The sequence below is a fragment of the Schistocerca cancellata genome, unplaced genomic scaffold (assembly GCF_023864275.1).
Source record: "Schistocerca cancellata isolate TAMUIC-IGC-003103 unplaced genomic scaffold, iqSchCanc2.1 HiC_scaffold_682, whole genome shotgun sequence".
NCBI lineage: Eukaryota > Metazoa > Arthropoda > Insecta > Orthoptera > Acrididae > Schistocerca > Schistocerca cancellata.
Window position 1 is genome coordinate 1 of NW_026046693.1, and position 24,778 is coordinate 24,778.

The 24,778-nt window shown below is 53.6% G+C and overlaps 52 non-coding genes across 52 annotated transcripts; all 52 read left to right on the top strand.

Annotated features, from left to right (window-relative positions):
- The first annotated feature begins 20 nt into the window (after positions 1–20).
- Trnal-uag (transfer RNA leucine (anticodon UAG)) lies at positions 21–102 on the top strand. Its single transcript has one exon. It is a non-coding gene; the product is annotated as a tRNA-Leu (tRNA).
- Positions 103–541: 439 nt separating this feature from the next.
- On the top strand, positions 542–613 carry Trnae-cuc (transfer RNA glutamic acid (anticodon CUC)). Its single transcript has one exon. It is a non-coding gene; the product is annotated as a tRNA-Glu (tRNA).
- A 377-nt stretch (positions 614–990) lies between these two features.
- On the top strand, positions 991–1,062 carry Trnah-gug (transfer RNA histidin (anticodon GUG)). The gene has a single exon. It is a non-coding gene; the product is annotated as a tRNA-His (tRNA).
- A 747-nt stretch (positions 1,063–1,809) lies between these two features.
- On the top strand, positions 1,810–1,891 carry Trnal-uag (transfer RNA leucine (anticodon UAG)). Its single transcript has one exon. It is a non-coding gene; the product is annotated as a tRNA-Leu (tRNA).
- Positions 1,892–1,972: 81 nt separating this feature from the next.
- Trnal-cag (transfer RNA leucine (anticodon CAG)) lies at positions 1,973–2,054 on the top strand. The gene has a single exon. It is a non-coding gene; the product is annotated as a tRNA-Leu (tRNA).
- A 272-nt stretch (positions 2,055–2,326) lies between these two features.
- On the top strand, positions 2,327–2,399 carry Trnae-cuc (transfer RNA glutamic acid (anticodon CUC)). Its single transcript has one exon. It is a non-coding gene; the product is annotated as a tRNA-Glu (tRNA).
- Positions 2,400–3,606: 1,207 nt separating this feature from the next.
- Positions 3,607–3,688, top strand: Trnal-uag (transfer RNA leucine (anticodon UAG)). Its single transcript has one exon. It is a non-coding gene; the product is annotated as a tRNA-Leu (tRNA).
- Positions 3,689–4,123: 435 nt separating this feature from the next.
- Positions 4,124–4,195, top strand: Trnae-cuc (transfer RNA glutamic acid (anticodon CUC)). The gene has a single exon. It is a non-coding gene; the product is annotated as a tRNA-Glu (tRNA).
- A 379-nt stretch (positions 4,196–4,574) lies between these two features.
- Positions 4,575–4,646, top strand: Trnah-gug (transfer RNA histidin (anticodon GUG)). Its single transcript has one exon. It is a non-coding gene; the product is annotated as a tRNA-His (tRNA).
- Positions 4,647–5,392: 746 nt separating this feature from the next.
- Positions 5,393–5,474, top strand: Trnal-uag (transfer RNA leucine (anticodon UAG)). The gene has a single exon. It is a non-coding gene; the product is annotated as a tRNA-Leu (tRNA).
- An 80-nt stretch (positions 5,475–5,554) lies between these two features.
- On the top strand, positions 5,555–5,636 carry Trnal-cag (transfer RNA leucine (anticodon CAG)). Its single transcript has one exon. It is a non-coding gene; the product is annotated as a tRNA-Leu (tRNA).
- A 268-nt stretch (positions 5,637–5,904) lies between these two features.
- Trnae-cuc (transfer RNA glutamic acid (anticodon CUC)) lies at positions 5,905–5,976 on the top strand. The gene has a single exon. It is a non-coding gene; the product is annotated as a tRNA-Glu (tRNA).
- Positions 5,977–6,351: 375 nt separating this feature from the next.
- Trnah-gug (transfer RNA histidin (anticodon GUG)) lies at positions 6,352–6,423 on the top strand. The gene has a single exon. It is a non-coding gene; the product is annotated as a tRNA-His (tRNA).
- Positions 6,424–7,169: 746 nt separating this feature from the next.
- Trnal-uag (transfer RNA leucine (anticodon UAG)) lies at positions 7,170–7,251 on the top strand. Its single transcript has one exon. It is a non-coding gene; the product is annotated as a tRNA-Leu (tRNA).
- Positions 7,252–7,682: 431 nt separating this feature from the next.
- Trnae-cuc (transfer RNA glutamic acid (anticodon CUC)) lies at positions 7,683–7,754 on the top strand. Its single transcript has one exon. It is a non-coding gene; the product is annotated as a tRNA-Glu (tRNA).
- Positions 7,755–8,129: 375 nt separating this feature from the next.
- Trnah-gug (transfer RNA histidin (anticodon GUG)) lies at positions 8,130–8,201 on the top strand. The gene has a single exon. It is a non-coding gene; the product is annotated as a tRNA-His (tRNA).
- Positions 8,202–8,947: 746 nt separating this feature from the next.
- Positions 8,948–9,029, top strand: Trnal-uag (transfer RNA leucine (anticodon UAG)). The gene has a single exon. It is a non-coding gene; the product is annotated as a tRNA-Leu (tRNA).
- An 80-nt stretch (positions 9,030–9,109) lies between these two features.
- Trnal-cag (transfer RNA leucine (anticodon CAG)) lies at positions 9,110–9,191 on the top strand. The gene has a single exon. It is a non-coding gene; the product is annotated as a tRNA-Leu (tRNA).
- A 268-nt stretch (positions 9,192–9,459) lies between these two features.
- On the top strand, positions 9,460–9,531 carry Trnae-cuc (transfer RNA glutamic acid (anticodon CUC)). Its single transcript has one exon. It is a non-coding gene; the product is annotated as a tRNA-Glu (tRNA).
- A 375-nt stretch (positions 9,532–9,906) lies between these two features.
- Trnah-gug (transfer RNA histidin (anticodon GUG)) lies at positions 9,907–9,978 on the top strand. Its single transcript has one exon. It is a non-coding gene; the product is annotated as a tRNA-His (tRNA).
- A 746-nt stretch (positions 9,979–10,724) lies between these two features.
- Positions 10,725–10,806, top strand: Trnal-uag (transfer RNA leucine (anticodon UAG)). Its single transcript has one exon. It is a non-coding gene; the product is annotated as a tRNA-Leu (tRNA).
- An 80-nt stretch (positions 10,807–10,886) lies between these two features.
- On the top strand, positions 10,887–10,968 carry Trnal-cag (transfer RNA leucine (anticodon CAG)). Its single transcript has one exon. It is a non-coding gene; the product is annotated as a tRNA-Leu (tRNA).
- Positions 10,969–11,236: 268 nt separating this feature from the next.
- On the top strand, positions 11,237–11,308 carry Trnae-cuc (transfer RNA glutamic acid (anticodon CUC)). Its single transcript has one exon. It is a non-coding gene; the product is annotated as a tRNA-Glu (tRNA).
- A 375-nt stretch (positions 11,309–11,683) lies between these two features.
- On the top strand, positions 11,684–11,755 carry Trnah-gug (transfer RNA histidin (anticodon GUG)). The gene has a single exon. It is a non-coding gene; the product is annotated as a tRNA-His (tRNA).
- A 746-nt stretch (positions 11,756–12,501) lies between these two features.
- Positions 12,502–12,583, top strand: Trnal-uag (transfer RNA leucine (anticodon UAG)). Its single transcript has one exon. It is a non-coding gene; the product is annotated as a tRNA-Leu (tRNA).
- Positions 12,584–12,663: 80 nt separating this feature from the next.
- Trnal-cag (transfer RNA leucine (anticodon CAG)) lies at positions 12,664–12,745 on the top strand. The gene has a single exon. It is a non-coding gene; the product is annotated as a tRNA-Leu (tRNA).
- Positions 12,746–13,013: 268 nt separating this feature from the next.
- Positions 13,014–13,085, top strand: Trnae-cuc (transfer RNA glutamic acid (anticodon CUC)). Its single transcript has one exon. It is a non-coding gene; the product is annotated as a tRNA-Glu (tRNA).
- Positions 13,086–13,460: 375 nt separating this feature from the next.
- Positions 13,461–13,532, top strand: Trnah-gug (transfer RNA histidin (anticodon GUG)). The gene has a single exon. It is a non-coding gene; the product is annotated as a tRNA-His (tRNA).
- A 745-nt stretch (positions 13,533–14,277) lies between these two features.
- Positions 14,278–14,359, top strand: Trnal-uag (transfer RNA leucine (anticodon UAG)). Its single transcript has one exon. It is a non-coding gene; the product is annotated as a tRNA-Leu (tRNA).
- Positions 14,360–14,439: 80 nt separating this feature from the next.
- Trnal-cag (transfer RNA leucine (anticodon CAG)) lies at positions 14,440–14,521 on the top strand. Its single transcript has one exon. It is a non-coding gene; the product is annotated as a tRNA-Leu (tRNA).
- Positions 14,522–14,789: 268 nt separating this feature from the next.
- On the top strand, positions 14,790–14,861 carry Trnae-cuc (transfer RNA glutamic acid (anticodon CUC)). The gene has a single exon. It is a non-coding gene; the product is annotated as a tRNA-Glu (tRNA).
- Positions 14,862–15,236: 375 nt separating this feature from the next.
- On the top strand, positions 15,237–15,308 carry Trnah-gug (transfer RNA histidin (anticodon GUG)). Its single transcript has one exon. It is a non-coding gene; the product is annotated as a tRNA-His (tRNA).
- Positions 15,309–16,054: 746 nt separating this feature from the next.
- On the top strand, positions 16,055–16,136 carry Trnal-uag (transfer RNA leucine (anticodon UAG)). The gene has a single exon. It is a non-coding gene; the product is annotated as a tRNA-Leu (tRNA).
- Positions 16,137–16,216: 80 nt separating this feature from the next.
- On the top strand, positions 16,217–16,298 carry Trnal-cag (transfer RNA leucine (anticodon CAG)). The gene has a single exon. It is a non-coding gene; the product is annotated as a tRNA-Leu (tRNA).
- A 268-nt stretch (positions 16,299–16,566) lies between these two features.
- On the top strand, positions 16,567–16,638 carry Trnae-cuc (transfer RNA glutamic acid (anticodon CUC)). Its single transcript has one exon. It is a non-coding gene; the product is annotated as a tRNA-Glu (tRNA).
- A 375-nt stretch (positions 16,639–17,013) lies between these two features.
- Trnah-gug (transfer RNA histidin (anticodon GUG)) lies at positions 17,014–17,085 on the top strand. Its single transcript has one exon. It is a non-coding gene; the product is annotated as a tRNA-His (tRNA).
- A 745-nt stretch (positions 17,086–17,830) lies between these two features.
- Positions 17,831–17,912, top strand: Trnal-uag (transfer RNA leucine (anticodon UAG)). The gene has a single exon. It is a non-coding gene; the product is annotated as a tRNA-Leu (tRNA).
- An 80-nt stretch (positions 17,913–17,992) lies between these two features.
- On the top strand, positions 17,993–18,074 carry Trnal-cag (transfer RNA leucine (anticodon CAG)). Its single transcript has one exon. It is a non-coding gene; the product is annotated as a tRNA-Leu (tRNA).
- A 269-nt stretch (positions 18,075–18,343) lies between these two features.
- Positions 18,344–18,415, top strand: Trnae-cuc (transfer RNA glutamic acid (anticodon CUC)). Its single transcript has one exon. It is a non-coding gene; the product is annotated as a tRNA-Glu (tRNA).
- Positions 18,416–18,790: 375 nt separating this feature from the next.
- Positions 18,791–18,862, top strand: Trnah-gug (transfer RNA histidin (anticodon GUG)). The gene has a single exon. It is a non-coding gene; the product is annotated as a tRNA-His (tRNA).
- A 746-nt stretch (positions 18,863–19,608) lies between these two features.
- On the top strand, positions 19,609–19,690 carry Trnal-uag (transfer RNA leucine (anticodon UAG)). Its single transcript has one exon. It is a non-coding gene; the product is annotated as a tRNA-Leu (tRNA).
- An 80-nt stretch (positions 19,691–19,770) lies between these two features.
- Positions 19,771–19,852, top strand: Trnal-cag (transfer RNA leucine (anticodon CAG)). The gene has a single exon. It is a non-coding gene; the product is annotated as a tRNA-Leu (tRNA).
- Positions 19,853–20,120: 268 nt separating this feature from the next.
- On the top strand, positions 20,121–20,192 carry Trnae-cuc (transfer RNA glutamic acid (anticodon CUC)). The gene has a single exon. It is a non-coding gene; the product is annotated as a tRNA-Glu (tRNA).
- A 375-nt stretch (positions 20,193–20,567) lies between these two features.
- On the top strand, positions 20,568–20,639 carry Trnah-gug (transfer RNA histidin (anticodon GUG)). The gene has a single exon. It is a non-coding gene; the product is annotated as a tRNA-His (tRNA).
- Positions 20,640–21,384: 745 nt separating this feature from the next.
- On the top strand, positions 21,385–21,466 carry Trnal-uag (transfer RNA leucine (anticodon UAG)). The gene has a single exon. It is a non-coding gene; the product is annotated as a tRNA-Leu (tRNA).
- Positions 21,467–21,546: 80 nt separating this feature from the next.
- On the top strand, positions 21,547–21,628 carry Trnal-cag (transfer RNA leucine (anticodon CAG)). The gene has a single exon. It is a non-coding gene; the product is annotated as a tRNA-Leu (tRNA).
- Positions 21,629–21,896: 268 nt separating this feature from the next.
- On the top strand, positions 21,897–21,968 carry Trnae-cuc (transfer RNA glutamic acid (anticodon CUC)). Its single transcript has one exon. It is a non-coding gene; the product is annotated as a tRNA-Glu (tRNA).
- Positions 21,969–22,343: 375 nt separating this feature from the next.
- Trnah-gug (transfer RNA histidin (anticodon GUG)) lies at positions 22,344–22,415 on the top strand. Its single transcript has one exon. It is a non-coding gene; the product is annotated as a tRNA-His (tRNA).
- Positions 22,416–23,148: 733 nt separating this feature from the next.
- Positions 23,149–23,230, top strand: Trnal-uag (transfer RNA leucine (anticodon UAG)). Its single transcript has one exon. It is a non-coding gene; the product is annotated as a tRNA-Leu (tRNA).
- An 80-nt stretch (positions 23,231–23,310) lies between these two features.
- Trnal-cag (transfer RNA leucine (anticodon CAG)) lies at positions 23,311–23,392 on the top strand. The gene has a single exon. It is a non-coding gene; the product is annotated as a tRNA-Leu (tRNA).
- A 268-nt stretch (positions 23,393–23,660) lies between these two features.
- On the top strand, positions 23,661–23,732 carry Trnae-cuc (transfer RNA glutamic acid (anticodon CUC)). The gene has a single exon. It is a non-coding gene; the product is annotated as a tRNA-Glu (tRNA).
- Positions 23,733–24,107: 375 nt separating this feature from the next.
- Positions 24,108–24,179, top strand: Trnah-gug (transfer RNA histidin (anticodon GUG)). The gene has a single exon. It is a non-coding gene; the product is annotated as a tRNA-His (tRNA).
- The last annotated feature ends 599 nt before the right edge of the window (positions 24,180–24,778 follow it).

Here is a 24,778-nt window from a genome sequence, read left to right on the forward strand (position 1 = left end):
TTTTGCCGGTTGTGGTCAACGGTAACGTGGCCGAGCGGTCTAAGGCGCTGGTTTTAGGCACCAGTCTCTTCGGAGGCGTGGGTTCGAATCCCACCGTTGCCAGTTTTTGCGTCCTCATTTTTGTGCCGCTGCTGTGTGTTCTCTGTGGGGTAGGATGCAGCTCTTGTGACGCGCAGTGTTGTGTAGGTAGCGTGGCCGAGCGGTGTAAGGCGCTGGTTTCAGGCCACCAGTCTCTTTCGGAGGCGTGGGTTCCAATCCCACAGCTGCCAAACGTGTAATGGTTTCCTGTGTCGAAGACGGCTGCACTCATTGCCTGCAAAGAAAACAGCTTCTGCTTCGTGAATTGCCGTAGAACAGTGCGTGGTGCAAACGACAGGATTTGTAGGCGCCTTTTGCTCTCATCATTGCTGGCGTTCGTGTCCACGAAATGCGTCCGGAGCACGCCGTTTCCTATAACGTGAGAGAGTGGATTTTTTTACAGTTGTCGTCAGTTAACCGTGCGTGATTGCTGCGTTTCGCTGGAAGAGCACTGCCGTCGTTATCCGGTGTGGTCTAGTGGCTAGGATACCTGGCTCTCACCCAGGAGGCCCGGGTTCGATTCCCGGTACCGGAAATGCGCGTTTTTGTTGCTCCTCTTATGCGACTTGTCTCGACTTTGCTCGACTGACGCTACGCTGACGCGTGCAGAAAGCTACGTTAAGTATGATTCACGGCAACACCCGACGGCGAGAGAGATGCGGCGTGTGTCCACTTGTTGTCGAGCCACGTACCTGTAGCGAAGAGGCTTGGAGGACTGCAAGACATTGCCACGGAGGTGAATGCAGCTAACCACTGTAGTTAGTGTCCTGACAGCGCAGGCGCGTTCATTTGTTTGTATACATGTGATGGAGAACGTGTCTGACACTGCTGTGGCCGTGACACTGTGGGCTGGGCTTTGCTGTGTTACCACCACTTGCATTCCCGCCAGCTGCTTTGGCGGGCGCCTCCGTGGCCGTGATCGTCTAGTGGTTAGGACATTGCGTTGTGGCCGCAATAACCCAGGTTCGAATCCTGGTCACGGCACTTTTGAAAGTTTTGCCTTGCTGCCGTTGCTATTAGAGATAGTGCACGAGTACTCGAAATTACAGTGCTCTCTTGATTTTTCACTCGTGTTCCGCAGGCCGCAGTTTGTACTACCACTTCATCACCAACATGTAATGTCGCCTCCAGAGCGCGGGACGTCCGCTGCTCTCTGCAGTCGAAAAGGGCAGTTGTTTGAAGTGCGATGGATGAGCAACCAGTGCCAGCAGAACAGGAAGCTGTGACGTGCACTGTTTCTACAAATGCTGGGAAAACTGGCGCCCAATGCAGCGCACGTAGCGTGGCCGAGCGCTCAAAATAAAAAAAAAGTAGTGTAGCGGTTATCGCGTCTGCTTCACACGCAGAAGGACCCCCCAGTTCGATCCCGGGCGGGAACTGTATTTTCCATCCTATGTCGCATACTACTCCAGTGAGCCACGTCATGTGTGGATCTGCTGCATGGAAAAAAAACAACGAAAAAAAGCGCTCTAAAGGCACTGGTTTAAGGCACCAGTCTCTTCGTAGGCGTGGGTTCGAATCCAGGAGCTGCTGTCTCCTTAACTACGACAGCTACAGACAAGTGGCGTCGCTCCCATACGGCGGGCACGGCATTTTCTTGTTGTGGATGGCTAAAGAGACGCTTCCAGTGGGAGAGCAGTGACATACACGGCACAGCGATTGCCAAGACACTTACATTTCGGAGTGATCTTTGTACTACAAAGGAAACGTTTTGCCGGTCGTGGTTCCAACGGTAACGTGGCCGAGCGGTCTAAGGCGCTGGTTTTAGGCACCAGTCTCTTCGGAGGCGTGGGTTCGAATCCCACCGTTGCCAGTTTTTGCGTCTCATTTTTGTGCCGCTGCTGTGTGTTCTCGTGGGGTAGGATGCAGCTCTTGTGACGCGCGTGTTGTGTAGGGTAGCGTGGCCGAGCGGTGTAAGGCGCTGGTTTCAGGCACCAGTCTCTTCGGAGGCGTGGGTTCCAATCCCACAGCTGCCAAACGTGTAATGGTTTCCTGTGTCCGAAGGACGGGCTGCACTCATTGCCTGCAAAGAAAACAGCTTCTGCTTCGTGAATTGCCGTAGAACAGTGCGTGGTGCAACGACAGGATTTGTAGGCGCCTTTTGCTCTCATCATTGCTGGCGTTCGTGTCCACGAAATGCGTCCGGAGCACGCCGTTCTATAACGTGAGAGAGTGGATTTTTTTTACAGTTGTCGTCAGTTAACCGTGCGTGATTGCTGCGTTCGCTGGAAGAGCACTGCCGTCGTTATCCGGTGTGGTCTAGTGGCTAGGATACCTGGCTCTCACCCCAGGAGGCCCGGGTTCGATTCCCGGTACCGGAAATGCGCGTTTTTGTTGCTCCTCTTATGCGACTTGTCTCGACTTTGCTCGACTGACGCTACCGCTGACGCGTGCAGAAAGCTACGTTAAGTATGATTCACGGCAACACCCGACGGCGAGAGAGATGCGGCGTGTGTCCACTTGTTGTCGAGCCACGTACCTGTAGCGAAGAGGCTTGGAGGACTGCAAGACATTGCCACGGAGGTGAATGCAGCTAACCCACTGTAGTTAGTGTCCTGACAGCGCAGGCGCGTTCATTTGTTTGTATACATGTGATGGAGAACGTGTCTGACACTGCTGTGGCGTGACACTGTGGGCTGGGCTTTGCTGTGTACCACCACTTGCATTCCCGCCAGCTGCGTTGGCGGGCGCCTCCGTGGCCGTGATCGTCTAGTTGGTTAGGACATTGCGTTGTGTGCCGCAATAACCCAGGTTCGAATCCTGGTCACGGCACTTTTGAAAGTTTTGCCTTGCTGCCGTTGCTATAGAGATAGTGCACGAGTACTCGAAAATTACAGTGCTCTCTTGATTTTTCACAATCGTGTTCCGCAGGCCGCAGTTTGTACTACCACTTCATCACCAACATGTAATGTCGCCTCCCAGAGCGCGGACGTCCGCTGCTCTCTGCAGTTCGAAAAGGGCAGTTGTTTGAAGTGCGATGGATGAGCAACCAGTGCCAGCAGAACAGGAAGCTGTGACGTTGCACTGTTTCTACAAATGCTGGGAAAACTGGGCGCCCAATGCAGCGCACGTAGCGTGGCCGAGCGCTCAAAAAATAAAAAAAAAAGTAGTGTAGCGGTTATCGCGTCTGCTTCACACGCAGAAGGACCCCCAGTTCGATCCCGGGCGGGAACTGTATTTTCCATCCTATGTCGCATACTACTCCAGTGAGCCACGTCATGTGTGGATCTGCTGCATGGAAAAAAATACAACGAAAAAAAGCGCTCTAAGGCACTGTTTAAGGCACCAGTCTCTTCGTAGAGCGTGGGTTCGAATCCAGGAGCTGCTGTCTCCTTAACTACGACAGCTACAGACAAGTGGCGTCGCTGCCATAACGGCGGGCACGGCATTTTCTTGTTGTGGATGGCCTAAAGAGACGCTTCCAGTGGAGAGAGCAGTGGACATACACGGCACAGCGATTGCCAAGACACTTACATTTCGGAGTGATCTTTGTACTACAAAGGAAACGTTTTGCCGGTTGTGGTCAACGGTAACGTGGCCGAGCGGTCTAAGGCGCTGGTTTTAGGCACCAGTCTCTTCGGAGGCGTGGGTTCGAATCCCACCGTTGCCAGTTTTTTGCGTCTCATTTTTGTGCCGCTGCTGTGTGTTCTCGTGGGGTAGGATGCAGCTCTTGTGACGCGCGTGTTGTGTAGGTAGCGTGGCCGAGCGGTGTAAGGCGCTGGTTTCAGGCACCAGGTCTCTTCGGAGGCGTGGGTTCCAATCCCACAGCTGCCAAACGTGTAATGGTTTCCTGTGTCGAAGACGGCTGCACTCATTGCCTGCAAAGAAAACAGCTTCTGCTTCGTGAATTGCCGTAGAACAGTGCGTGGTGCAACGACAGGATTTGTAGGCGCCTTTTGCTCTCATCATTGCTGGCGTTCGTGTCCACGAAATGCGTCCGGAGCGACGCCGTTCTATAACGTTGAGAGAGTGGATTTTTTTACAGTTGTCGTCAGTTAACCGTGCGTGATTGCTGCGTTCGCTGGAAGAGCACTGCCGGTCGTTATCCGGTGTGGTCTAGTGGCTAGGATACCTGGCTCTCACCCAGGAGGCCCGGGTTCGATTCCCGGTACCGGTAGGAAATGCGCGTTTTTGTTGCTCCTCTTATGCGACTTGTCTCGACTTTGCTCGACTGACGCTACGCTGACGCGTGCAGAAAGCTACGTTAAGTATGATTCACGGCAACACCGACGGCGAGAGAGATGCGGGCGTGTGTCCACTTGTTGTCGAGCCACGTACCTGTAGCGAAGAGGCTTGGAGGACTGCAAGACATTGCCACGGAGGTGAATGCAGCTAACCACTGTAGTTAGTGTCCTGACAGCGCAGGCGCGTTCATTTGTTTGTATACATGTGATGGAGAACGTGTCTGACACTGCTGTGGCGTGACACTGTGGGCTGGGCTTTGCTGTGTACCACCACTTGCATTCCCGCCAGCTGCTTTGGCGGGCGCCTCCGTGGCCGTGATCGTCTAGTGGTTAGGACATTGCGTTGTGGCCGCAATAACCCAGGTTCGAATCCTGGTCACGGCACTTTTGAAAGTTTTGCCTTGCTGCCGTTGCTATAGAGATAGTGCACGAGTACTCGAAATTACAGTGCTCTCTTGATTTTTCACTCGTGTTCCGCAGGCCGCAGTTTGTACTACCACTTCATCACCAACATGTAATGTCGCCTCCCAGAGCGCGGACGTCCGCTGCTCTCTGCAGTCGAAAAGGGCAGTTGTTTGAAGTGCGATGGATGAGCAACCAGTGCCAGCAGAACAGGAAGCTGTGACGTGCACTGTTTCTACAAATGCTGGGAAAACTGGCGCCCAATGCAGCGCACGTAGCGTGGCCGAGCGCTCAAAAATAAAAAAAAAGTAGTGTAGCGGTTATCGCGTCTGCTTCACACGCAGAAGGACCCCCAGTTCGATCCCGGGCGGGAACTGTATTTTCCATCCTATGTCGCATACTACTCCAGTGAGCCACGTCATGTGTGGATCTGCTGCATGGAAAAAAAACAACGAAAAAAAGCGCTCTAAGGCACTGGTTTAAGGCACCAGTCTCTTCGTAGGCGTGGGTTCGAATCCAGGAGCTGCTGTCTCCTTAACTACGACAGCTACAGACAAGTGGCGTCGCTCCCATACGGCGGGCACGGCATTTTCTTGTTGTGGATGGCCTAAAGAGACGCTTCCAGTGGGAGAGCAGTGGACATACACGGCACAGCGATTGCCAAGACACTTACATTTCGGAGTGATCTTTGTACTACAAAGGAAACGTTTTGCCGGTCGTGGTCCAACGGTAACGTGGCCGAGCGGTCTAAGGCGCTGGTTTTAGGCACCAGTCTCTTCGGAGGCGTGGGTTCGAATCCCACCGTTGCCAGTTTTTGCGTCTCATTTTTGTGCCGCTGCTGTGTGTTCTCGTGGGGTAGGATGCAGCTCTTGTGACGCGCGTGTTGTGTAGGTAGCGTGGCCGAGCGGTGTAAGGCGCTGGTTTCAGGCACCAGTCTCTTCGGAGGCGTGGGTTCCAATCCCACAGCTGCCAAACGTGTAATGGTTTCCTGTGTCGAAGACGGCTGCACTCATTGCCTGCAAAGAAAACAGCTTCTGCTTCGTGAATTGCCGTAGAACAGTGCGTGGTGCAACGACAGGATTTGTAGGCGCCTTTTGCTCTCATCATTGCTGGCGTTCGTGTCCACGAAATGCGTCCGGAGCACGCCGTTCTATAACGTGAGAGAGTGGATTTTTTTACAGTTGTCGTCAGTTAACCGTGCGTGATTGCTGCGTTCGCTGGAAGAGCACTGCCGTCGTTATCCGGTGTGGTCTAGTGGCTAGGATACCTGGCTCTCACCCAGGAGGCCCGGGTTCGATTCCCGGTACCGGAAATGCGCGTTTTTGTTGCTCCTCTTATGCGACTTGTCTCGACTTTGCTCGACTGACGCTACGCTGACGCGTGCAGAAAGCTACGTTAAGTATGATTCACGGCAACACCCGACGGCGAGAGAGATGCGGCGTGTGTCCACTTGTTGTCGAGCCACGTACCTGTAGCGAAGAGGCTTGGAGGACTGCAAGACATTGCCACGGAGGTGAATGCAGCTAACCACTGTAGTTAGTGTCCTGACAGCGCAGGCGCGTTCATTTGTTTGTATACATGTGATGGAGAACGTGTCTGACACTGCTGTGGCGTGACACTGTGGGCTGGGCTTTGCTGTGTACCACCACTTGCATTCCCGCCAGCTGCGTTGGCGGGCGCCTCCGTGGCCGTGATCGTCTAGTGGTTAGGACATTGCGTTGTGGCCGCAATAACCCAGGTTCGAATCCTGGTCACGGCACTTTTGAAAGTTTTGCCTTGCTGCCGTTGCTATAGAGATAGTGCACGAGTACTCGAAATTACAGTGCTCTCTTGATTTTTCACTCGTGTTCCGCAGGCCGCAGTTTGTACTACCACTTCATCACCAACATGTAATGTCGCCTCCCAGAGCGCGGACGTCCGCTGCTCTCTGCAGTCGAAAAGGGCAGTTGTTTGAAGTGCGATGGATGAGCAACCAGTGCCAGCAGAACAGGAAGCTGTGACGTGCACTGTTTCTACAAATGCTGGGAAAACTGGCGCCCAATGCAGCGCACGTAGCGTGGCCGAGCGCTCAAAAATAAAAAAAAAGTAGTGTAGCGGTTATCGCGTCTGCTTCACACGCAGAAGGACCCCCAGTTCGATCCCGGGCGGGAACTGTATTTTCCATCCTATGTCGCATACTACTCCAGTGAGCCACGTCATGTGTGGATCTGCTGCATGGAAAAAAAACAACGAAAAAAAGCGCTCTAAGGCACTGGTTTAAGGCACCAGTCTCTTCGTAGGCGTGGGTTCGAATCCAGGAGCTGCTGTCTCCTTAACTACGACAGCTACAGACAAGTGGCGTCGCTCCCATACGGCGGGCACGGCATTTTCTTGTTGTGGATGGCCTAAAGAGACGCTTCCAGTGGGAGAGCAGTGGACATACACGGCACAGCGATTGCCAAGACACTTACATTTCGGAGTGATCTTTGTACTACAAAGGAAACGTTTTGCCGGTCGTGGTCCAACGGTAACGTGGCCGAGCGGTCTAAGGCGCTGGTTTTAGGCACCAGTCTCTTCGGAGGCGTGGGTTCGAATCCCACCGTTGCCAGTTTTTGCGTCTCATTTTTGTGCCGCTGCTGTGTGAACTCGTGGGGTAGGATGCAGCTCTTGTGACGCGCGTGTTGTGTAGGTAGCGTGGCCGAGCGGTGTAAGGCGCTGGTTTCAGGCACCAGTCTCTTCGGAGGCGTGGGGTTCCAATCCCACAGCTGCCAAACGTGTAATGGTTTCCTGTGTCGAAGACGGCTGCACTCATTGCCTGCAAAGAAAACAGCTTCTGCTTCGTGAATTGCCGTAGAACAGTGCGTGGTGCAACGACAGGATTTGTAGGCGCCTTTTGCTCTCATCATTGCTGGCGTTCGTGTCCACGAAATGCGTCCGGAGCACGCCGTTCTATAACGTGAGAGAGTGGATTTTTTTACAGTTGTCGTCAGTTAACCGTGCGTGATTGCTGCGTTCGCTGGAAGAGCACTGCCGTCGTTATCCGGTGTGGTCTAGTGGCTAGGATACCTGGCTCTCACCCAGGAGGCCCGGGTTCGATTCCCGGTACCGGAAATGCGCGTTTTTGTTGCTCCTCTTATGCGACTTGTCTCGACTTTGCTCGACTGACGCTACGCTGACGCGTGCAGAAAGCTACGTTAAGTATGATTCACGGCAACACCCGACGGCGAGAGAGATGCGGCGTGTGTCCACTTGTTGTCGAGCCACGTACCTGTAGCGAAGAGGCTTGGAGGACTGCAAGACATTGCCACGGAGGTGAATGCAGCTAACCACTGTAGTTAGTGTCCTGACAGCGCAGGCGCGTTCATTTGTTTGTATACATGTGATGGAGAACGTGTCTGACACTGCTGTGGCGTGACACTGTGGGCTGGGCTTTGCTGTGTACCACCACTTGCATTCCCGCCAGCTGCGTTGGCGGGCGCCTCCGTGGCCGTGATCGTCTAGTGGTTAGGACATTGCGTTGTGGCCGCAATAACCCAGGTTCGAATCCTGGTCACGGCACTTTTGAAAGTTTTGCCTTGCTGCCGTTGCTATAGAGATAGTGCACGAGTACTCGAAATTACAGTGCTCTCTTGATTTTTCACTCGTGTTCCGCAGGCCGCAGTTTGTACTACCACTTCATCACCAACATGTAATGTCGCCTCCCAGAGCGCGGACGTCCGCTGCTCTCTGCAGTCGAAAAGGGCAGTTGTTTGAAGTGCGATGGATGAGCAACCAGTGCCAGCAGAACAGGAAGCTGTGACGTGCACTGTTTCTACAAATGCTGGGAAAACTGGCGCCCAATGCAGCGCACGTAGCGTGGCCGAGCGCTCAAAAATAAAAAAAAAGTAGTGTAGCGGTTATCGCGTCTGCTTCACACGCAGAAGGACCCCCAGTTCGATCCCGGGCGGGAACTGTATTTTCCATCCTATGTCGCATACTACTCCAGTGAGCCACGTCATGTGTGGATCTGCTGCATGGAAAAAAAACAACGAAAAAAAGCGCTCTAAGGCACTGGTTTAAGGCACCAGTCTCTTCGTAGGCGTGGGTTCGAATCCAGGAGCTGCTGTCTCCTTAACTACGACAGCTACAGACAAGTGGCGTCGCTCCCATACGGCGGGCACGGCATTTTCTTGTTGTGGATGGCCTAAAGAGACGCTTCCAGTGGGAGAGCAGTGGACATACACGGCACAGCGATTGCCAAGACACTTACATTTCGGAGTGATCTTTGTACTACAAAGGAAACGTTTTGCCGGTCGTGGTCCAACGGTAACGTGGCCGAGCGGTCTAAGGCGCTGGTTTTAGGCACCAGTCTCTTCGGAGGCGTGGGTTCGAATCCCACCGTTGCCAGTTTTTGCGTCTCATTTTTGTGCCGCTGCTGTGTGAACTCGTGGGGTAGGATGCAGCTCTTGTGACGCGCGTGTTGTGTAGGTAGCGTGGCCGAGCGGTGTAAGGCGCTGGTTTCAGGCACCAGTCTCTTCGGAGGCGTGGGTTCCAATCCCACAGCTGCCAAACGTGTAATGGTTTCCTGTGTCGAAGACGGCTGCACTCATTGCCTGCAAAGAAAACAGCTTCTGCTTCGTGAATTGCCGTAGAACAGTGCGTGGTGCAACGACAGGATTTGTAGGCGCCTTTTGCTCTCATCATTGCTGGCGTTCGTGTCCACGAAATGCGTCCGGAGCACGCCGTTCTATAACGTGAGAGAGTGGATTTTTTTACAGTTGTCGTCAGTTAACCGTGCGTGATTGCTGCGTTCGCTGGAAGAGCACTGCCGTCGTTATCCGGTGTGGTCTAGTGGCTAGGATACCTGGCTCTCACCCAGGAGGCCCGGGTTCGATTCCCGGTACCGGAAATGCGCGTTTTTGTTGCTCCTCTTATGCGACTTGTCTCGACTTTGCTCGACTGACGCTACGCTGACGCGTGCAGAAAGCTACGTTAAGTATGATTCACGGCAACACCCGACGGCGAGAGAGATGCGGCGTGTGTCCACTTGTTGTCGAGCCACGTACCTGTAGCGAAGAGGCTTGGAGGACTGCAAGACATTGCCACGGAGGTGAATGCAGCTAACCACTGTAGTTAGTGTCCTGACAGCGCAGGCGCGTTCATTTGTTTGTATACATGTGATGGAGAACGTGTCTGACACTGCTGTGGCGTGACACTGTGGGCTGGGCTTTGCTGTGTACCACCACTTGCATTCCCGCCAGCTGCTTTGGCGGGCGCCTCCGTGGCCGTGATCGTCTAGTGGTTAGGACATTGCGTTGTGGCCGCAATAACCCAGGTTCGAATCCTGGTCACGGCACTTTTGAAAGTTTTGCCTTGCTGCCGTTGCTATAGAGATAGTGCACGAGTACTCGAAATTACAGTGCTCTCTTGATTTTTCACTCGTGTTCCGCAGGCCGCAGTTTGTACTACCACTTCATCACCAACATGTAATGTCGCCTCCCAGAGCGCGGACGTCCGCTGCTCTCTGCAGTCGAAAAGGGCAGTTGTTTGAAGTGCGATGGATGAGCAACCAGTGCCAGCAGAACAGGAAGCTGTGACGTGCACTGTTTCTACAAATGCTGGGAAAACTGGCGCCCAATGCAGCGCACGTAGCGTGGCCGAGCGCTCAAAAATAAAAAAAAAGTAGTGTAGCGGTTATCGCGTCTGCTTCACACGCAGAAGGACCCCCAGTTCGATCCCGGGCGGGAACTGTATTTTCCATCCTATGTCGCATACTACTCCAGTGAGCCACGTCATGTGTGGATCTGCTGCATGGAAAAAAAACAACGAAAAAAAGCGCTCTAAGGCACTGGTTTAAGGCACCAGTCTCTTCGTAGGCGTGGGTTCGAATCCAGGAGCTGCTGTCTCCTTAACTACGACAGCTACAGACAAGTGGCGTCGCTCCCATACGGCGGGCACGGCATTTTCTTGTTGTGGATGGCCTAAAGAGACGCTTCCAGTGGGAGAGCAGTGGACATACACGGCACAGCGATTGCCAAGACACTTACATTTCGGAGTGATCTTTGTACTACAAAGGAAACGTTTTGCCGGTCGTGGTCCAACGGTAACGTGGCCGAGCGGTCTAAGGCGCTGGTTTTAGGCACCAGTCTCTTCGGAGGCGTGGGTTCGAATCCCACCGTTGCCAGTTTTTGCGTCTCATTTTTGTGCCGCTGCTGTGTGTTCTCGTGGGGTAGGATGCAGCTCTTGTGACGCGCGTGTTGTGTAGGTAGCGTGGCCGAGCGGTGTAAGGCGCTGGTTTCAGGCACCAGTCTCTTCGGAGGCGTGGGTTCCAATCCCACAGCTGCCAAACGTGTAATGGTTTCCTGTGTCGAAGACGGCTGCACTCATTGCCTGCAAAGAAAACAGCTTCTGCTTCGTGAATTGCCGTAGAACAGTGCGTGGTGCAACGACAGGATTTGTAGGCGCCTTTTGCTCTCATCATTGCTGGCGTTCGTGTCCACGAAATGCGTCCGGAGCACGCCGTTCTATAACGTGAGAGAGTGGATTTTTTTACAGTTGTCGTCAGTTAACCGTGCGTGATTGCTGCGTTCGCTGGAAGAGCACTGCCGTCGTTATCCGGTGTGGTCTAGTGGCTAGGATACCTGGCTCTCACCCAGGAGGCCCGGGTTCGATTCCCGGTACCGGAAATGCGCGTTTTTGTTGCTCCTCTTATGCGACTTGTGTCGACTTTGCTCGACTGACGCTACGCTGACGCGTGCAGAAAGCTACGTTAAGTATGATTCACGGCAACACCCGACGGCGAGAGAGATGCGGCGTGTGTCCACTTGTTGTCGAGCCACGTACCTGTAGCGAAGAGGCTTGGAGGACTGCAAGACATTGCCACGGAGGTGAATGCAGCTAACCACTGTAGTTAGTGTCCTGACAGCGCAGGCGCGTTCATTTGTTTGTATACATGTGATGGAGAACGTGTCTGACACTGCTGTGGCGTGACACTGTGGGCTGGGCTTTGCTGTGTACCACCACTTGCATTCCCGCCAGCTGCGTTGGCGGGCGCCTCCGTGGCCGTGATCGTCTAGTGGTTAGGACATTGCGTTGTGGCCGCAATAACCCAGGTTCGAATCCTGGTCACGGCACTTTTGAAAGTTTTGCCTTGCTGCCGTTGCTATAGAGATAGTGCACGAGTACTCGAAATTACAGTGCTCTCTTGATTTTTCACTCGTGTTCCGCAGGCCGCAGTTTGTACTACCACTTCATCACCAACATGTAATGTCGCCTCCCAGAGCGCGGACGTCCGCTGCTCTCTGCAGTCGAAAAGGGCAGTTGTTTGAAGTGCGATGGATGAGCAACCAGTGCCAGCAGAACAGGAAGCTGTGACGTGCACTGTTTCTACAAATGCTGGGAAAACTGGCGCCCAATGCAGCGCACGTAGCGTGGCCGAGCGCTCAAAAATAAAAAAAAAGTAGTGTAGCGGTTATCGCGTCTGCTTCACACGCAGAAGGACCCCCAGTTCGATCCCGGGCGGGAACTGTATTTTCCATCCTATGTCGCATACTACTCCAGTGAGCCACGTCATGTGTGGATCTGCTGCATGGAAAAAAAACAACGAAAAAAAGCGCTCTAAGGCACTGGTTTAAGGCACCAGTCTCTTCGTAGGCGTGGGTTCGAATCCAGGAGCTGCTGTCTCCTTAACTACGACAGCTACAGACAAGTGGCGTCGCTCCCATACGGCGGGCACGGCATTTTCTTGTTGTGGATGGCCTAAAGAGACGCTTCCAGTGGGAGAGCAGTGGACATACACGGCACAGCGATTGCCAAGACACTTACATTTCGGAGTGATCTTTGTACTACAAAGGAAACGTTTTGCCGGTCGTGGTCCAACGGTAACGTGGCCGAGCGGTCTAAGGCGCTGGTTTTAGGCACCAGTCTCTTCGGAGGCGTGGGTTCGAATCCCACCGTTGCCAGTTTTTGCGTCTCATTTTTGTGCCGCTGCTGTGTGTTCTCGTGGGGTAGGATGCAGCTCTTGTGACGCGCGTGTTGTGTAGGTAGCGTGGCCGAGCGGTGTAAGGCGCTGGTTTCAGGCACCAGTCTCTTCGGAGGCGTGGGTTCCAATCCCACAGCTGCCAAACGTGTAATGGTTTCCTGTGTCGAAGACGGCTGCACTCATTGCCTGCAAAGAAAACAGCTTCTGCTTCGTGAATTGCCGTAGAACAGTGCGTGGTGCAACGACAGGATTTGTAGGCGCCTTTTGCTCTCATCATTGCTGGCGTTCGTGTCCACGAAATGCGTCCGGAGCACGCCGTTCTATAACGTGAGAGAGTGGATTTTTTTACAGTTGTCGTCAGTTAACCGTGCGTGATTGCTGCGTTCGCTGGAAGAGCACTGCCGTCGTTATCCGGTGTGGTCTAGTGGCTAGGATACCTGGCTCTCACCCAGGAGGCCCGGGTTCGATTCCCGGTACCGGAAATGCGCGTTTTTGTTGCTCCTCTTATGCGACTTGTCTCGACTTTGCTCGACTGACGCTACGCTGACGCGTGCAGAAAGCTACGTTAAGTATGATTCACGGCAACACCCGACGGCGAGAGAGATGCGGCGTGTGTCCACTTGTTGTCGAGCCACGTACCTGTAGCGAAGAGGCTTGGAGGACTGCAAGACATTGCCACGGAGGTGAATGCAGCTAACCACTGTAGTTAGTGTCCTGACAGCGCAGGCGCGTTCATTTGTTTGTATACATGTGATGGAGAACGTGTCTGACACTGCTGTGGCGTGACACTGTGGGCTGGGCTTTGCTGTGTACCACCACTTGCATTCCCGCCAGCTGCTTTGGCGGGCGCCTCCGTGGCCGTGATCGTCTAGTGGTTAGGACATTGCGTTGTGGCCGCAATAACCCAGGTTCGAATCCTGGTCACGGCACTTTTGAAAGTTTTGCCTTGCTGCCGTTGCTATAGAGATAGTGCACGAGTACTCGAAATTACAGTGCTCTCTTGATTTTTCACTCGTGTTCCGCAGGCCGCAGTTTGTACTACCACTTCATCACCAACATGTAATGTCGCCTCCCAGAGCGCGGACGTCCGCTGCTCTCTGCAGTCGAAAAGGGCAGTTGTTTGAAGTGCGATGGATGAGCAACCAGTGCCAGCAGAACAGGAAGCTGTGACGTGCACTGTTTCTACAAATGCTGGGAAAACTGGCGCCCAATGCAGCGCACGTAGCGTGGCCGAGCGCTCAAAAATAAAAAAAAAGTAGTGTAGCGGTTATCGCGTCTGCTTCACACGCAGAAGGACCCCCAGTTCGATCCCGGGCGGGAACTGTATTTTCCATCCTATGTCGCATACTACTCCAGTGAGCCACGTCATGTGTGGATCTGCTGCATGGAAAAAAAACAACGAAAAAAAGCGCTCTAAGGCACTGGTTTAAGGCACCAGTCTCTTCGTAGGCGTGGGTTCGAATCCAGGAGCTGCTGTCTCCTTAACTACGACAGCTACAGACAAGTGGCGTCGCTGCCATACGGCGGGCACGGCATTTTCTTGTTGTGGATGGCCTAAAGAGACGCTTCCAGTGGGAGAGCAGTGGACATACACGGCACAGCGATTGCCAAGACACTTACATTTCGGAGTGATCTTTGTACTACAAAGGAAACGTTTTGCCGGTTGTGGTCAACGGTAACGTGGCCGAGCGGTCTAAGGCGCTGGTTTTAGGCACCAGTCTCTTCGGAGGCGTGGGTTCGAATCCCACCGTTGCCAGTTTTTGCGTCTCATTTTTGTGCCGCTGCTGTGTGTTCTCGTGGGGTAGGATGCAGCTCTTGTGACGCGCGTGTTGTGTAGGTAGCGTGGCCGAGCGGTGTAAGGCGCTGGTTTCAGGCACCAGTCTCTTCGGAGGCGTGGGTTCCAATCCCACAGCTGCCAAACGTGTAATGGTTTCCTGTGTCGAAGACGGCTGCACTCATTGCCTGCAAAGAAAACAGCTTCTGCTTCGTGAATTGCCGTAGAACAGTGCGTGGTGCAACGACAGGATTTGTAGGCGCCTTTTGCTCTCATCATTGCTGGCGTTCGTGTCCACGAAATGCGTCCGGAGCACGCCGTTCTATAACGTGAGAGAGTGGATTTTTTTACAGTTGTCGTCAGTTAACCGTGCGTGATTGCTGCGTTCGCTGGAAGAGCACTGCCGTCGTTATCCGGTGTGGTCTAGTGGCTAGGATACCTGGCTCTCACCCAGGAGGCCCGGGTTCGATTCCCGGTACCGGAAATGCGCGTTTTTGTTGCTCCTCTTATGCGACTTGTCTCGACTTTGCTCGACTGACGCTACGCTGACGCGTGCAGAAAGCTACGTTAAGTATGATTCACGGCAACACCCGACGGCGAGAGAGATGCGGCGTGTGTCCACTTGTTGTCGAGCCACGTACCTGTAGCGAAGAGGCTTGGAGGACTGCAAGACATTGCCACGGAGGTGAATGCAGCTAACCACTGTAGTTAGTGTCCTGACAGCGCAGGCGCGTTCATTTGTTTGTATACATGTGATGGAGAACGTGTCTGACACTGCTGTGGCGTGACACTGTGGGCTGGGCTTTGCTGTGTACCACCACTTGCATTCCCGCCAGCTGCTTTGGCGGGCGCCTCCGTGGCCGTGATCGTCTAGTGGTTAGGACATTGCGTTGTGGCCGCAATAACCCAGGTTCGAATCCTGGTCACGGCACTTTTGAAAGTTTTGCCTTGCTGCCGTTGCTATAGAGATAGTGCACGAGTACTCGAAATTACAGTGCTCTCTTGATTTTTCACTCGTGTTCCGCAGGCCGCAGTTTGTACTACCACTTCATCACCAACATGTAATGTCGCCTCCCAGAGCGCGGACGTCCGCTGCTCTCTGCAGTCGAAAAGGGCAGTTGTTTGAAGTGCGATGGATGAGCAACCAGTGCCAGCAGAACAGGAAGCTGTGACGTGCACTGTTTCTACAAATGCTGGGAAAACTGGCGCCCAATGCAGCGCACGTAGCGTGGCCGAGCGCTCAAAAATAAAAAAAAAGTAGTGTAGCGGTTATCGCGTCTGCTTCACACGCAGAAGGACCCCCAGTTCGATCCCGGGCGGGAACTGTATTTTCCATCCTATGTCGCATACTACTCCAGTGAGCCACGTCATGTGTGGATCTGCTGCATGGAAAAAAAACAACGAAAAAAAGCGCTCTAAGGCACTGGTTTAAGGCACCAGTCTCTTCGTAGGCGTGGGTTCGAATCCAGGAGCTGCTGTCTCCTTAACTACGACAGCTACAGACAAGTGGCGTCGCTCCCATACGGCGGGCACGGCATTTTCTTGTTGTGGATGGCCTAAAGAGACGCTTCCAGTGGGAGAGCAGTGGACATACACGGCACAGCGATTGCCAAGACACTTACATTTCGGAGTGATCTTTGTACTACAAAGGAAACGTTTTGCCGGTCGTGGTCCAACGGTAACGTGGCCGAGCGGTCTAAGGCGCTGGTTTTAGGCACCAGTCTCTTCGGAGGCGTGGGTTCGAATCCCACCGTTGCCAGTTTTTGCGTCTCATTTTTGTGCCGCTGCTGTGTGTTCTCGTGGGGTAGGATGCAGCTCTTGTGACGCGCGTGTTGTGTAGGTAGCGTGGCCGAGCGGTGTAAGGCGCTGGTTTCAGGCACCAGTCTCTTCGGAGGCGTGGGTTCCAATCCCACAGCTGCCAAACGTGTAATGGTTTCCTGTGTCGAAGACGGCTGCACTCATTGCCTGCAAAGAAAACAGCTTCTGCTTCGTGAATTGCCGTAGAACAGTGCGTGGTGCAACGACAGGATTTGTAGGCGCCTTTTGCTCTCATCATTGCTGGCGTTCGTGTCCACGAAATGCGTCCGGAGCACGCCGTTCTATAACGTGAGAGAGTGGATTTTTTTACAGTTGTCGTCAGTTAACCGTGCGTGATTGCTGCGTTCGCTGGAAGAGCACTGCCGTCGTTATCCGGTGTGGTCTAGTGGCTAGGATACCTGGCTCTCACCCAGGAGGCCCGGGTTCGATTCCCGGTACCGGAAATGCGCGTTTTTGTTGCTCCTCTTATGCGACTTGTGTCGACTTTGCTCGACTGACGCTACGCTGACGCGTGCAGAAAGCTACGTTAAGTATGATTCACGGCAACACCCGACGGCGAGAGAGATGCGGCGTGTGTCCACTTGTTGTCGAGCCACGTACCTGTAGCGAAGAGGCTTGGAGGACTGCAAGACATTGCCACGGAGGTGAATGTAGCTAACCACTGTAGTTAGTGTCCTGACAGCGCAGGCGCGTTCATTTGTTTGTATACATGTGATGGAGAACGTGTCTGACACTGCTGTGGCGTGACACTGTGGGCTGGGCTTTGCTGTGTACCACCACTTGCATTCCCGCCAGCTGCTTTGGCGGGCGCCTCCGTGGCCGTGATCGTCTAGTGGTTAGGACATTGCGTTGTGGCCGCAATAACCCAGGTTCGAATCCTGGTCACGGCACTTTTGAAAGTTTTGCCTTGCTGCCGTTGCTATAGAGATAGTGCACGAGTACTCGAAATTACAGTGCTCTCTTGATTTTTCACTCGTGTTCCGCAGGCCGCAGTTTGTACTACCACTTCATCACCAACATGTAATGTCGCCTCCCAGAGCGCGGACGTCCGCTGCTCTCTGCAGTCGAAAAGGGCAGTTGTTTGAAGTGCGATGGATGAGCAACCAGTGCCAGCAGAACAGGAAGCTGTGACGTGCACTGTTTCTACAAATGCTGGGAAAACTGGCGCCCAATGCAGCGCACGTAGCGTGGCCGAGCGCTCAAAAATAAAAAAAAAGTAGTGTAGCGGTTATCGCGTCTGCTTCACACGCAGAAGGACCCCCAGTTCGATCCCGGGCGGGAACTGTATTTTCCATCCTATGTCGCATACTACTCCAGTGAGCCACGTCATGTGTGGATCTGCTGCATGGAAAAAAAACAACGAAAAAAAGCGCTCTAAGGCACTGGTTTAAGGCACCAGTCTCTTCGTAGGCGTGGGTTCGAATCCAGGAGCTGCTGTCTCCTTAACTACGACAGCTACAGACAAGTGGCGTCGCTGCCATACGGCGGGCACGGCATTTTCTTGTTGTGGATGGCCTAAAGAGACGCTTCCAGTGGGAGAGCAGTGGACATACACGGCACAGCGATTGCCAAGACACTTACATTTCGGAGTGATCTTTGCACTACAAAGGAAACGTTTTGCCGGTTGTGGTCAACGGTAACGTGGCCGAGCGGTCTAAGGCGCTGGTTTTAGGCACCAGTCTCTTCGGAGGCGTGGGTTCGAATCCCACCGTTGCCAGTTTTTGCGTCTCATTTTTGTGCCGCTGCTGTGTGTTCTCGTGGGGTAGGATGCAGCTCTTGTGACGCGCGTGTTGTGTAGGTAGCGTGGCCGAGCGGTGTAAGGCGCTGGTTTCAGGCACCAGTCTCTTCGGAGGCGTGGGTTCCAATCCCACAGCTGCCAAACGTGTAATGGTTTCCTGTGTCGAAGACGGCTGCACTCATTGCCTGCAAAGAAAACAGCTTCTGCTTCGTGAATTGCCGTAGAACAGTGCGTGGTGCAACGACAGGATTTGTAGGCGCCTTTTGCTCTCATCATTGCTGGCGTTCGTGTCCACGAAATGCGTCCGGAGCACGCCGTTCTATAACGTGAGAGAGTGGATTTTTTTTACAGTTGTCGTCAGTTAACCGTGCGTGATTGCTGCGTTCGCTGGAAGAGCACTGCCGTCGTTATCCGGTGTGGTCTAGTGGCTAGGATACCTGGCTCTCACCCAGGAGGCCCGGGTTCGATTCCCGGTACCGGAAATGCGCGTTTTTGTTGCTCCTCTTATGCGACTTGTCTCGACTTTGCTCGACTGACGCTACGCTGACGCGTGCAGAAAGCTACGTTAAGTATGATTCACGGCAACACCCGACGGCGAGAGAGATGCGGCGTGTGTCCACTTGTTGTCGAGCCACGTACCTGTAGCGAAGAGGCTTGGAGGACTGCAAGACATTGCCACGGAGGTGAATGCAGCTAACCACTGTAGTTAGTGTCCTGACAGCGCAGGCGCGTTCATTTGTTTGTATACATGTGATGGAGAACGTGTCTGACACTGCTGTGGCGTGACACTGTGGGCTGGGCTTTGCTGTGTACCACCACTTGCATTCCCGCCAGCTGCTTTGGCGGGCGCCTCCGTGGCCGTGATCGTCTAGTGGTTAGGACATTGCGTTGTGGCCGCAATAACCCAGGTTCGAATCCTGGTCACGGCACTTTTGAAAGTTTTGCCTTGCTGCCGTTGCTATAGAGATAGTGCACGAGTACTCGAAATTACAGTGCTCTCTTGATTTTTCACTCGTGTTCCGCAGGCCGCAGTTTGTACTACCACTTCATCACCAACATGTAATGTCGCCTCCCAGAGCGCGGACGTCCGCTGCTCTCTGCAGTCGAAAAGGGCAGTTGTTTGAAGTGCGATGGATGAGCAACCAGTGCCAGCAGAACAGGAAGCTGTGACGTGCACTGTTTCTACAAACGCTGGGAAAACTGGCGCCCAATGCAGCGCACGTAGCGTGGCCGAGCGCTCAAAAATAAAAAAAAAGTAGTGTAGCGGTTATCGCGTCTGCTTCACACGCAGAAGGACCCCCAGTTCGATCCCGGGCGGGAACTGTATTTTCCATCCTATGTCGCATACTACTCCAGTGAGCCACGTCATGTGTGGATCTGCTGCATGGAAAAAAAACAACGAAAAAAAGCGCTCTAAGGCACTGGTTTAAGGCACCAGTCTCTTCGTAGGCGTGGGTTCGAATCCAGGAGCTGCTGTCTCCTTAACTACGACAGCTACAGACAAGTGGCGTCGCTCCCATACGGCGGGCACGGCATTTTCTTGTTGTGGATGGCCTAAAGAGACGCTTCCAGTGGGAGAGCAGTGGACATACACGGCACAGCGATTGCCAAGACACTTACATTTCGGAGTGATCTTTGTACTACAAAGGAAACGTTTTGCCGGTCGTGGTCCAACGGTAACGTGGCCGAGCGGTCTAAGGCGCTGGTTTTAGGCACCAGTCTCTTCGGAGGCGTGGGTTCGAATCCCACCGTTGCCAGTTTTTGCGTCTCATTTTTGTGCCGCTGCTGTGTGTTCTCGTGGGGTAGGATGCAGCTCTTGTGACGCGCGTGTTGTGTAGGTAGCGTGGCCGAGCGGTGTAAGGCGCTGGTTTCAGGCACCAGTCTCTTCGGAGGCGTGGGTTCCAATCCCACAGCTGCCAAACGTGTAATGGTTTCCTGTGTCGAAGACGGCTGCACTCATTGCCTGCAAAGAAAACAGCTTCTGCTTCGTGAATTGCCGTAGAACAGTGCGTGGTGCAACGACAGGATTTGTAGGCGCCTTTTGCTCTCATCATTGCTGGCGTTCGTGTCCACGAAATGCGTCCGGAGCACGCCGTTCTATAACGTGAGAGAGTGGATTTTTTTACAGTTGTCGTCAGTTAACCGTGCGTGATTGCTGCGTTCGCTGGAAGAGCACTGCCGTCGTTATCCGGTGTGGTCTAGTGGCTAGGATACCTGGCTCTCACCCAGGAGGCCCGGGTTCGATTCCCGGTACCGGAAATGCGCGTTTTTGTTGCTCCTCTTATGCGACTTGTCTCGACTTTGCTCGACTGACGCTACGCTGACGCGTGCAGAAAGCTACGTTAAGTATGATTCACGGCAACACCCGACGGCGAGAGAGATGCGGCGTGTGTCCACTTGTTGTCGAGCCACGTACCTGTAGCGAAGAGGCTTGGAGGACTGCAAGACATTGCCACGGAGGTGAATGCAGCTAACCACTGTAGTTAGTGTCCTGACAGCGCAGGCGCGTTCATTTGTTTGTATACATGTGATGGAGAACGTGTCTGACACTGCTGTGGCGTGACACTGTGGGCTGGGCTTTGCTGTGTACCACCACTTGCATTCCCGCCAGCTGCTTTGGCGGGCGCCTCCGTGGCCGTGATCGTCTAGTGGTTAGGACATTGCGTTGTGGCCGCAATAACCCAGGTTCGAATCCTGGTCACGGCACTTTTGAAAGTTTTGCCTTGCTGCCGTTGCTATAGAGATAGTGCACGAGTACTCGAAATTACAGTGCTCTCTTGATTTTTCACTCGTGTTCCGCAGGCCGCAGTTTGTACTACCACTTCATCACCAACATGTAATGTCGCCTCCCAGAGCGCGGACGTCCGCTGCTCTCTGCAGTCGAAAAGGGCAGTTGTTTGAAGTGCGATGGATGAGCAACCAGTGCCAGCAGAACAGGAAGCTGTGACGTGCACTGTTTCTACAAATGCTGGGAAAACTGGCGCCCAATGCAGCGCACGTAGCGTGGCCGAGCGCTCAAAAATAAAAAAAAAGTAGTGTAGCGGTTATCGCGTCTGCTTCACACGCAGAAGGACCCCCAGTTCGATCCCGGGCGGGAACTGTATTTTCCATCCTATGTCCCATACTACTCCAGTGAGCCACGTCATGTGTGGATCTGCTGCATGGAAAAAAAACAACGAAAAAAAGCGCTCTAAGGCACTGGTTTAAGGCACCAGTCTCTTCGTAGGCGTGGGTTCGAATCCAGGAGCTGCTGTCTCCTTAACTACGACAGCTACAGACAAGTGGCGTCGCTCCCATACGGCGGGCACGGCATTTTCTTGTTGTGGATGGCCTAAAGAGACGCTTCCAGTGGGAGAGCAGTGGACATACACGGCACAGCGATTGCCAAGACACTTACATTTCGGAGTGATCTTTGCACTACAAAGGAAACGTTTTGCCGGTTGTGGTCAACGGTAACGTGGCCGAGCGGTCTAAGGCGCTGGTTTTAGGCACCAGTCTCTTCGGAGGCGTGGGTTCGAATCCCACCGTTGCCAGTTTTTGCGTCTCATTTTTGTGCCGCTGCTGTGTGTTCTCGTGGGGTAGGATGCAGCTCTTGTGACGCGCGTGTTGTGTAGGTAGCGTGGCCGAGCGGTGTAAGGCGCTGGTTTCAGGCACCAGTCTCTTCGGAGGCGTGGGTTCCAATCCCACAGCTGCCAAACGTGTAATGGTTTCCTGTGTCGAAGACGGCTGCACTCATTGCCTGCAAAGAAAACAGCTTCTGCTTCGTGAATTGCCGTAGAACAGTGCGTGGTGCAACGACAGGATTTGTAGGCGCCTTTTGCTCTCATCATTGCTGGCGTTCGTGTCCACGAAATGCGTCCGGAGCACGCCGTTCTATAACGTGAGAGAGTGGATTTTTTTACAGTTGTCGTCAGTTAACCGTGCGTGATTGCTGCGTTCGCTGGAAGAGCACTGCCGTCGTTATCCGGTGTGGTCTAGTGGCTAGGATACCTGGCTCTCACCCAGGAGGCCCGGGTTCGATTCCCGGTACCGGAAATGCGCGTTTTTGTTGCTCCTCTTATGCGACTTGTCTCGACTTTGCTCGACTGACGCTACGCTGACGCGTGCAGAAAGCTACGTTAAGTATGATTCACGGCAACACCCGACGGCGAGAGAGATGCGGCGTGTGTCCACTTGTTGTCGAGCCACGTACCTGTAGCGAAGAGGCTTGGAGGACTGCAAGACATTGCCACGGAGGTGAATGCAGCTAACCACTGTAGTTAGTGTCCTGACAGCGCAGGCGCGTTCATTTGTTTGTATACATGTGATGGAGAACGTGTCTGACACTGCTGTGGCGTGACACTGTGGGCTGGGCTTTGCTGTGTACCACCACTTGCATTCCCGCCAGCTGCTTTGGCGGGCGCCTCCGTGGCCGTGATCGTCTAGTGGTTAGGACATTGCGTTGTGGCCGCAATAACCCAGGTTCGAATCCTGGTCACGGCACTTTTGAAAGTTTTGCCTTGCTGCCGTTGCTATAGAGATAGTGCACGAGTACTCGAAATTACAGTGCTCTCTTGATTTTTCACTCGTGTTCCGCAGGCCGCAGTTTGTACTACCACTTCATCACCAACATGTAATGTCGCCTCCCAGAGCGCGGACGTCCGCTGCTCTCTGCAGTCGAAAAGGGCAGTTGTTTGAAGTGCGATGGATGAGCAACCAGTGCCAGCAGAACAGGAAGCTGTGACGTGCACTGTTTCTACAAATGCTGGGAAAACTGGCGCCCAATGCAGCGCACGTAGCGTGGCCGAGCGCTCAAAAATAAAAAAAAAGTAGTGTAGCGGTTATCGCGTCTGCTTCACACGCAGAAGGACCCCCAGTTCGATCCCGGGCGGGAACTGTATTTTCCATCCTATGTCGCATACTACTCCAGTGAGCCACGTCATGTGTGGAAAAAAAACAACGAAAAAAAGCGCTCTAAGGCACTGGTTTAAGGCACCAGTCTCTTCGTAGGCGTGGGTTCGAATCCAGGAGCTGCTGTCTCCTTAACTACGACAGCTACAGACAAGTGGCGTCGCTCCCATACGGCGGGCACGGCATTTTCTTGTTGTGGATGGCCTAAAGAGACGCTTCCAGTGGGAGAGCAGTGGACATACACGGCACAGCGATTGCCAAGACACTTACATTTCGGAGTGATCTTTGTACTACAAAGGAAACGTTTTGCCGGTCGTGGTCCAACGGTAACGTGGCCGAGCGGTCTAAGGCGCTGGTTTTAGGCACCAGTCTCTTCGGAGGCGTGGGTTCGAATCCCACCGTTGCCAGTTTTTGCGTCTCATTTTTGTGCCGCTGCTGTGTGTTCTCGTGGGGTAGGATGCAGCTCTTGTGACGCGCGTGTTGTGTAGGTAGCGTGGCCGAGCGGTGTAAGGCGCTGGTTTCAGGCACCAGTCTCTTCGGAGGCGTGGGTTCCAATCCCACAGCTGCCAAACGTGTAATGGTTTCCTGTGTCGAAGACGGCTGCACTCATTGCCTGCAAAGAAAACAGCTTCTGCTTCGTGAATTGCCGTAGAACAGTGCGTGGTGCAACGACAGGATTTGTAGGCGCCTTTTGCTCTCATCATTGCTGGCGTTCGTGTCCACGAAATGCGTCCGGAGCACGCCGTTCTATAACGTGAGAGAGTGGATTTTTTTACAGTTGTCGTCAGTTAACCGTGCGTGATTGCTGCGTTCGCTGGAAGAGCACTGCCGTCGTTATCCGGTGTGGTCTAGTGGCTAGGATACCTGGCTCTCACCCAGGAGGCCCGGGTTCGATTCCCGGTACCGGAAATGCGCGTTTTTGTTGCTCCTCTTATGCGACTTGTCTCGACTTTGCTCGACTGACGCTACGCTGACGCGTGCAGAAAGCTACGTTAAGTATGATTCACGGCAACACCCGACGGCGAGAGAGATGCGGCGTGTGTCCACTTGTTGTCGAGCCACGTACCTGTAGCGAAGAGGCTTGGAGGACTGCAAGACATTGCCACGGAGGTGAATGCAGCTAACCACTGTAGTTAGTGTCCTGACAGCGCAGGCGCGTTCATTTGTTTGTATACATGTGATGGAGAACGTGTCTGACACTGCTGTGGCGTGACACTGTGGGCTGGGCTTTGCTGTGTACCACCACTTGCATTCCCGCCAGCTGCTTTGGCGGGCGCCTCCGTGGCCGTGATCGTCTAGTGGTTAGGACATTGCGTTGTGGCCGCAATAACCCAGGTTCGAATCCTGGTCACGGCACTTTTGAAAGTTTTGCCTTGCTGCCGTTGCTATAGAGATAGTGCACGAGTACTCGAAATTACAGTGCTCTCTTGATTTTTCACTCGTGTTCCGCAGGCCGCAGTTTGTACTACCACTTCATCACCAACATGTAATGTCGCCTCCCAGAGCGCGGACGTCCGCTGCTCTCTGCAGTCGAAAAGGGCAGTTGTTTGAAGTGCGATGGATGAGCAACCAGTGCCAGCAGAACAGGAAGCTGTGACGTGCACTGTTTCTACAAATGCTGGGAAAACTGGCGCCCAATGCAGCGCACGTAGCGTGGCCGAGCGCTCAAAAATAAAAAAAAAGTAGTGTAGCGGTTATCGCGTCTGCTTCACACGCAGAAGGACCCCCAGTTCGATCCCGGGCGGGAACTGTATTTTCCATCCTATGTCGCATACTACTCCAGTGAGCCACGTCATGTGTGGATCTGCTGCATGGAAAAAAAACAACGAAAAAAAGCGCTCTAAGGCACTGGTTTAAGGCACCAGTCTCTTCGTAGGCGTGGGTTCGAATCCAGGAGCTGCTGTCTCCTTAACTACGACAGCTACAGACAAGTGGCGTCGCTCCCATACGGCGGG